The sequence below is a fragment of the Schistocerca piceifrons genome, chromosome 1 (assembly GCF_021461385.2).
Source record: "Schistocerca piceifrons isolate TAMUIC-IGC-003096 chromosome 1, iqSchPice1.1, whole genome shotgun sequence".
NCBI classification, from domain to species: Eukaryota; Metazoa; Arthropoda; class Insecta; order Orthoptera; family Acrididae; genus Schistocerca; species Schistocerca piceifrons.
The window spans coordinates 1,125,394,754-1,125,404,068 of record NC_060138.1 but is presented as its reverse complement, the minus strand read 5'-3'; the positions used below and the strand labels follow the sequence as shown (position 1 = coordinate 1,125,404,068).

General features: G+C 40.8%; 1 non-coding gene across 1 annotated transcript; it reads left to right on the top strand.

Annotated features, from left to right (window-relative positions):
* Positions 1 to 4,035: 4,035 nt before the first annotated feature.
* Trnas-cga lies at positions 4,036 to 4,109 on the top strand. The gene has a single exon. It is a non-coding gene; the product is annotated as a tRNA-Ser (tRNA).
* Positions 4,110 to 9,315: the final 5,206 nt, after the last annotated feature.

The window sequence follows — 9,315 nt, the reverse complement described above, 5'->3', positions numbered from 1 at the left end:
GTAGCAGATATTCAAATTAGATGTCCTACAACTGTCAGTTACAGCAGTTATGAAAGTGGAAAACTCCCAAATAACTCATAATTGAAGACCTATCTTAAAAAAAATCATGACTAATGTTGGTATAATAAAAGAAAAAGCCATTTGGATTGGTAAATTATTTATTACTTGATTCATTCTGATGAACAAATCACCTTCAGATCTAGTGCTGCAAAGCAAAGTTTGCCTTGAAGGGTATCAAGCATTGTGAATATAACAGTACAAGTAAACTATGTAAAATGTACAATTCAGAATTGCAGTTGGCTTACTGTTGCAATTGTGTGGTAGCTAGGAGGTGTCCCCAGATCAAAATATTTTGATGTAGAAGACACATTAATTTAAATGTTTTTGACATTGCTTCAGTGTGGGGGTGATCTGAAAGTAATATTACCCTTGATGAATCAAGTTAACCAAGATTGTTAGCAATTCTTGTTATTACTATGACCAGTTTCAACAGATCCACACTGTCATCATCGGATCTTGTAATATTATTAGTACATGCTTGTTAAAATACTGAAAGTCACATAGTGATGTTGTGTCAAATAAAATGTGCAGGGAACATCAGCTTGTCACAAATAAATTAACACACAATTAAACAACATGTTGTGCTGATGTCCCAGCATATACTAATCACTTGACACTCCCAGTTGCTATTGATAAATGTTTCATTTGTTTATGTTGAGGGTCAATTGCCACTCCCTAGACAAGGTGTCACGAAAAGCCCCATGGAAGTTCTGAAGTTGTCTACTATGTCATTTATATATTGTGAACAGCAGTGGATCTATAACACTCCCTTGGGGAATGCGCTTTTATGGATAAAGACTTCTCTTCTTTGAGAATTACATGTCATGCTCCGTTTGCTGGAAACTCTTCAATCCAGTCTCTCAGTTCATTTATACTGAATGCGTTACTTATTCCTAGAAATGTAAGTTATGGAAATTTCTTGCCTGACGGATAAGTGCCTTTCTAGCTTTGTATTTAATTTTGCTTTCCATCTTTTGACTAAATCATAACTTCCAATTTGAAAATTGTATAGTACTGTCATGTTCCTTGTAATTCCCAATAAAATCTCTCAAATTTTTAGTTTGATTTTGTTCTAGTCAAATTCATTTTCCATTTCTTTCCTTCTGGAAAAAGTGTTAAAGACAAACATGTTCGCACCAAATACTAGTAATGTAGTTTCCAGAGTTTCACACTGACAAGTCATTCTTTAGTTTTATTCTGTTTTTTAATTAATATCCATTGTTATGATCTTGTAATGGAGTTTGCATTCATTTATCACTTTCTGCAACTATTGATAGCCATCCTCTGCTGCCTCATCGGAAAGTGAACTTATTGGTGCATAAACCAGCATCAGATACCTTTGTGGGCCTTCACAGACAGGCACTGCCCTCGATATCAGGGTTGCCACGGGTTCTGGAAATCAGGGATTTTCAAAGACGTTAGGGAAATTTGGAAAAAAAAGACCCTAATTTTTGTCTCAGTAGATGAAATGGTTTGTTTAATGCGGTGTCATGCATTGTCACTGGCTGGGTGCAGCAGGGCACATGTGCCGCTTCCCTACTCCCTCTTCCTCCTGCTTCTCCCCTTCCTACCACTCCCCCAAGCTTGCAGTCAGTGCTGCCACCACTTGCCACTGCTAGTTTAGCAGCTGCTGATGAGAGGCAGGGAAGTATGAAGAGTGGTTTGTTTGGATCTGATTCTCAGAGATTGTAGACATAGCAGCAGGGGACAGCGGTCATGTGTGCATGAGTTGTTTCAGAATGATTGTGTGGATGTGTGTGTGCGCTCTCATTTTCTGACAGAAGCTATGGCTGGAAATTTAGTTGTGAGAGTGTGATTGTTTTTTCTACATGCCTGTGTGCGGCACAGCAATCATCTTTATGGTAATTTGCTAGCTATCCTCATTATTACTGATTCTCAGAGTATTTGAACAAGTTATCTGTTGCACTCATTGATCACCATGGTTTCATTTCATCGACTGCTGTCTGTGGCTCACGAATAGCTGGCCACATGAGTGGATTTCAATGACGGGCTGAAACCAGAGGCAGTTCTTGCGGGTATCTGTAATGGATCGGGCCTGCCGATCTGAAGCCATTCGGTTCCCACTAATGTGCAGGCCCTGCCCATCAGATCTAGTCTCACTGATCTGCCTGGAGGCCAGGTCTGTTTGTGTGTGACATAGTTCAGTGGATTTTCATGGTTTATACTTGGATGCAGGACTCTGGTGCTCCTCAGCAGGCTAGAGACCACGGGCTTTGGATTTCAGGAATTGTGACTGTCTCACCACAGATATCTTGTACAGTGTGGTGTTTTATAGACATTTTATTTCCTCTTGTACATTTTGGCACTTCAAAAGTAGTTTATATGTTAGAAAGTATGGACGATGAGAAGAAGAAAATTGTGTCAGTCACTAATAGTTTGTACCCTATGTATTCATATGTTTCTCGAAAGAAAAATCGTGCAATACCTGGAAAAATAATAGATATAACAAGTTACTAAGAACCGACAGTAATGAACATAATAGAACCATCATTTTATTGACAGTCATGTACAGTGTTGGTTTACACAATTCTTCCCTGCCTTATACACTTCTTTCAAGAGGCCTACTTTTTTTTCTGAGGTTATGTCTGAAATCAGTGAAGGTATTTTAAATCTGTCTTGCAACTTCCAAGCAAATGTTTATTTTTGTTGCCAAATGTGTTTTGTTTATTGAAACTCAATAATATCAGTGGTCTAAATGAAACATAACCATTTGGCTTGCTTTCTCCATCTAAAAACAGTTAACTACAAAAGATGTTGATGTTAGTACTTAAGATTTTTACTCACATTTGGGAACGCAATCTGCTTGCAAGCTTTTTTTTTTAAAGATATTTTCTCATTTGCAGTATAGTTTTTTGTACCATAGCCGCAAAGACAGATTGTCAAATTACATCTTAACTTACCCTTGAGATCTCAAAATTTGTCAGGGAAAAATGCTAAAGCTTGTCTGGAAATCAGGGAAATATCAGTTAATTTCACTTGGGGAAACTTGTGGCAACCCTGAATATCTAGCCTGCAAACAAATTTCCTGTGCCTTATCCTTTGTAGAAGATGCTATAATATAAATACACAACTGCATAAAATGATAGCATTTTGGTGGCGGACTAGTGTGGGATGGGGGTTGTGTCAGATGGGATAAGGAGAGAGAGAGAGAGAGAGAGAGAGAGAGAGAAGGGTTGCAGGTGGGTGGCTACCAGCTGAAAGTAGGTTTGCTGTTATGGAATGCGGGAGGGAGGAGTAGCAGCTACATGGGCTAAGCATGTAATGGACAGTTACTGGAGTTGGTGGGTGATGTGCATGATAAAGATGACATGGAGACGTGAATTGCGAGGGAGGCAAAATTCTTGATTGGTGGGTATGGGGACAGTGGGTTAATGGAGTGGATGTGTTGCGAGGATAACTCCCATCTGCGTAGTTCAGAAAAGCTAGTGATGGAGGGAAGGATCCCAATGGTCCAGGTTATGAAGCACCCATTGAAATCCAGTATGCTGTGCTCAGCTGCATGTTGTGCCTCTGGGTGGTCAACTTCATTCTTGGTGGCAGGCTGCCGGTGGCCATTTAGTCTGGCAGACTGCGGGTTGATTGTCATACTGACAAAAAAAAACAGTGCAGTGATTGCAAAAGAATTGGTGTATGAGGTACCAGCTTTGACAGGTGGCCCTGCCTCTGACAGTATAGGCTGAGCTTGTGATGGCAACGCAATAGGAAGTGCTTGGTGTGTGGATTTGGCAAGTCTTGTACCTGGATCTTCCACAGGGATATGATCCGTATGGCAAGGATTTGGGAGTGAGAGTAGCATAGGGATGAACCATGATGATGAAACTTCCTGACAGATTAAAACTGTGTGCCGGACCGAGACTCTAACTCGGGTCCTTTGCCACTGAGCTACCCAAGCACGACTCACACCCCATCCTCACAGCTTTACTTCTGCCAGCTGTGAGGATGGGGTGTGAGTCGTGCTAGGGTAGCTCAGTGGTAGAGCACTTGCCCTCGAAAGGCAAAGGTCCCGAGTTCGAGTCTCGGTCTGGCAGACAGTTTCAATCTGCCAGGAAGTTTCATATCAGCACACACTCCGCTGCAGAGTGAAAATGTCATTCTGGAACCATGATGATGCTTAGATTGGGTGGGTGATAAAATACTGTTTTAGGAGGGGTGGGAAGTTCATCGAACCACAATCATACTATCTCTCTACCATTCCACTCCCGAACAGCGTGCGGGAAAAACGAACACCTAAACCTTTCTGTTTGAGCTCTGATTTCTCTTATTTTATTTTGATGATCTTTCCTACCTATGTAGGTTGGGCTCAACAAAATATTTTCGCATCCGGAAGAGTAAGTTGGAGACTGAAATTTCGTAAATAGATCTCGCCGCGACGAAAGACGTCTTTGCTTTAATGACTTCCATCCCAACTCGCGTATCATATCTGCCACACTCTCTCCCCTATTACGTGATAATACAAAACGAGCTGACATTTTTTGCACCCTTTCGATGTCCTCCGTCAATCCCACCTGGTAACGATCCCACACCCCGCAGCAATTTTCTAACAGAGGACGAACGAGTGTAGTGTAAGCTGTCTCTTTAGTGGACTTGTTGCATCTTCTAAGTGTCCTGCCAATGAAGCACGACCTTTGGCTCGCCTTCCCCACAATATTATCTATGTGGTCTTTCCAACTGAAGTTGTTCGTAATTTTAACACCCAGGTACTTAGTTGAATTGACAGCCTTGAGAATTGTACTATTTATCGAGTAATCGAATTCCAACGGATTTCTTTTGGAACTCATGTGGATCACCTCGCACTTTTCCTTATTTAGCGTCAACTGCCACCTGCCACACCATACAACAATCTTTTCTAAATCACTTTGCAACTGATACTGGTCTTCGGATGACTTTACTAGATGGTAAATTACAGCATCATCTGCGAACAACCTAAGAGAACTGCTCAGATTGTCACCCAGGTCATTTATATAGATCAGGAACAGCAGAGGTCCCAGGACCCTTCCCTGGGGAACACCTGATATAACTTCAGTTTTACTCGATGATTTGCCGTCTATTACAATGAACTGCGAACTTCCTGACAGGAAATCACGAATCCAGTCGCACAACTGAGATGATACCCCATAGGCCCGCAGCTTGATTAGAAGTCGCTTATGAGGAATGGTGTCAAAAGCTTTCCAGAAATACGGAATCAACTTGAGATCCCCTGTCGATAGCAGCCATTACTTGGTGCGAATAAAGAGCTAGCTGTGTTGCACAAGAACAATGTTTTCTGAAACCATGCTGATTACGTATCAATAGATCGTTCCCTTCGAGGTGATTCATAATGTTTGAATACAGTATATGCTCCAAAACCCTACTGCAAACCGACGTCAATGATATAGGTCTGTAGTTCGATGGATTACTCCTACTACCCTCCTTAAACACTGGTGCGACCTGCGTAATTTTCCAATCAGTAGGTACAGATCTATCGGTGAGCGAGCGGTTGTATATGATTGCGTAGGGAGCTATTGTATCAGCGTAATCTGAAAGGAACCTAATCGGTATACAATCTGGACCTGAAGACTTGCCCGTATAAAGTGATTTGAGTTGCTTCGCAACCCCTAAGGTATCTACTTCTGAGAAACTCATGCTAGCAGTTGTTCATGTTTCAAATTCTGGAATATTCCATTCGTCTTCCCTGGTGAAGGAATTCAGAAAACTGCGTTCAATAACTCCGCTTAAGCGGCACAGTCGTCGGTAACAGTACCATCGGCACTGCGCAGCGAAGATATTGACTGCGTCTTGCTGCTTGTGTACTTTACATACAACCAGAATTTCTTCGGATTTTCTACCAAATTTCGAGACAATGTTTCGTTGTGGAACCTATTAAAGGCATCCCGCATTGAAGTCCTTGCCAAATTTCGCGCGTCTGTAAATTTTAGCAAATCTTCGGGATTTCGCATTCTTCTGAACTTCCACCCTAGTGAAGGATAAGTTTGAGTTGTTTTGTTCTAGGTTAATATTGGTTCAAGAATCGTGAAAGAAGGTTGTATACATGGAAGAACCCTGGAGATACTAAAAGGTATCAGATAGATTATATAATGGTAACACAGAGATTTAGGAACCAGGTTTTAAATTGTAAGACATTTCCAGGGGCAGATGTGGACTCTGACCACAATCTATTGGTTATGAACTGTAGATTAAAACTCAAGAAACTGCAAAAAGGTGGGAATTTAAGGAGATGGGCCTGGATAAACTGAAAGAACCAGGGGTTGTACAGAGTTTCAGGGAGAGCATAAGGGAACAATTGACAGGAATGGGGAAAAGAAATACAGTAGAAGAAGAATGGGTAGCTTTGAGGGATGAAATAGTGAAGGCAGCAGAGGATCAAATAGGTAAAAAGATGAGGGCTAGTAGAAACCCTTGGGTAACAGAAGAAATACTGAATTTAATTGATGAAAGGAGAAAATATAAAAATGCAGTAAATGAAGCAGGCAAAAAGGAATACAAGCGTCTCAAAAATGAGATTGACTGGAAGTGCAAAATGGCTAAGCAGGGATGGCTAGAGGGCAAATGTAAGGATGTAGAGACTTGTCTCACTAGGGGTGAGATAGATACCGCCTACAGGAAAATTAAAGAGACCTTTGGAGAGAAGAGAGCCACTTGTATGAATATCAAGAGCTCTGATGGAAACCCTTTTCTAAGCAAAGAAGGGAAAGAAACAAGGTGGAAGGAGTATATAGAGGGTCTATACAAGGGCGATGTACTTGAGGACAATATTATGGAAATGGAAGAGGATGTAGATGAAGATGAAATGGGAGATACGATACTGCGTGAAGAGTTTGACAGAGCACTGAAAGACCTGAGTCGAAACAAGGTCCCGGGAGTAGACAACAGCACATTAGAACTACTGACGGCTTTGGGAGAGCCAGTCCTGACAAAACTCTACCATCTGGTGAGCAAGATGTACAAGACAGGCGAAATGGCCTCAGACTTCAAGAAGAATATAATAATTCCAATCCCAAAGAAAGCAGGTGTTGACAGATGTGAAAATTACCGAACTATCAGTTTAATAAGTCAGCTGCAAAATACTAACATGAATTCTTTACAGACGAATGGAAAAACTGATAGAAGCCAACCTCGGAGAAGATCAGTTTGGATTCCATAGAAATGTTGGAACACGTGAGGCAATACTGACCCTACGACTTATCTTAGAAGAAAGATTAAGGAAAGGCAAACCTACGTTTCTAGCATTTGTAGACTTAGAGAAAGCTTTTGACAATGTTGATTGGAATACTCTCTTTCAAATTCTAAAGGTGGCAGGGGTAAAATACAGGGAGTGAAAGGCTATTTACAATTTGTACAGAAACCAGATGGCAGTTATAAGAGTCGAGGGGTATGAAAGGGAAGCAGTGGTTGGGAAGGGAGTGAGACAGGGTTGTAGCCTATCCCCGATGTTATTCAATCTGTATATTGAGCAAGCAATAAAGGAAACAAAAGAAAAGTTGGGAGTAGGTATTAAAATCCATGGAGAAGAAATAAAAACTTTGAGGTTCGTCGATGACATTGTAATTCTGTCAGAGACAGCAAAGGACTTGAAAGAGCAGTTGAACAGAATGGACAGTGTATTGATAGGAGGGTATAAAATGAACATCAACAAAAGCAAAACGAGGATAATGGAATGTAGTCAAATTAAGTCGGGTGATGCTGAGGGAATTAGATTAGGAAATGAGACACTTAAAGTAGTAAAGGAGTTTTGCTATTTGGGGAGCAAAATAACTGATGATGGTCGAAGTAGAGAGGATATAAAATGTAGACTGGCAATGGCAAGGAAAGTGTTTATGAGGAAGAAAAATTTATTAACATCGAGTATAGATTTAAATGTGAAGAAGTCGTTTCTGAAAGTATTTGTATGGAGCGTAGCCATGTATGGAAGTGAAACGTGGACGATAAATAGTTTAGACAAAAAGAGAATAGAAGCTTTTGAAATGTGGTGCTACAGAAGAATGCTGAAGATTAGATGGGTAGATCACATAACTAATGAGGAGGTATTGAATAGAATTCGGGAGAAGAGGAACTTGTGGCACAACTTTACTAGAAGAAGGGATCGGTTGGTAGGATATGTTCTGAGACATCGAGGGATCACCAATATAGTAGTGGAGGGTAAAAATCTTAGAGGGAGACCAAGAGATGAATACACTAAGCAGATTCAGAAAGATGTAGGTTGCAGTAGGTACTGGGAGATGATGAAGCTTGCACAGGATAGAGTAGCATGGAGAGCTGCATCAAACCCGTCTCAGGACTGAAGACCACAACAACAATAACAACAATATTGGGTAATGAGGGGTAGTCCTTCGGAGCCGATTCTTCGGTATGGTGGGAGGATTAGAGTGTGTGTGAGGATATGGCATGAGAAGTCCATTTGTGGAGTATGTGTGGAGTGAAGCGCCTGTCTGTGAAGGCTCTCTTGAGACCTTCAGCATACTAGGCAAGGAATCCTCATCACTGCAGATATGGTGTAGCTTTTTCTCTGAATAAATGTATCAGAATGACCCTATTAAAAGTTTCAGCTTTCCCATGATAGTTAATTTTGCCCAAACCATTTTACCTGCAGACTCTCGTTCAAAATAGATTCAAATGGAGTTTCTTGTAATCCTTTTTTCTCCCTCAGACGATGTTACAGTCAACTTCCTGCACAATGTATTATTTGAGTACCACTACGTTTTAGGAGAGCTTCAAATTATGGGACTTTTTTATGAATGCTTCTACAGTTGTCATTAATACCTTTTGTTTGATGCATTACATGTAGTTGGTAAGCACCATGAGTTTTGAGCCAGCTACAACTAAATTCATGAGGAACTGCTTGATCTAGATCAAAACATTTGTGCGTCTCATTAACTATCAGCTACACATCATGTGAGATGCACAGCTGAGCCATTTTATGGAGGTATCTCGGTGATTTTTAATCCTATGGCACAAGTCTTAAGTCATAACCTAGCGTAAATTCTGCATAATTCTATTGTTTAATTAAAGTAGTACTGGCTTTGCCAGTATATAGGCACTAAGTAACTCTTGTAATTAACAGCAATGTAGGAAAAGACAGATTGCTACTTACCACAAAGAAGTCTGGTTCGGTAGCAGACAGGTACACTTAAGGCACTTTATCACACTTATCAGTGTGTGTAGACTAACACTACTTAATTCGTTGTTAGTACGTCTACTGAACTAATCTGCAGTGGCTGCTTCTGTGTATTCATGTAT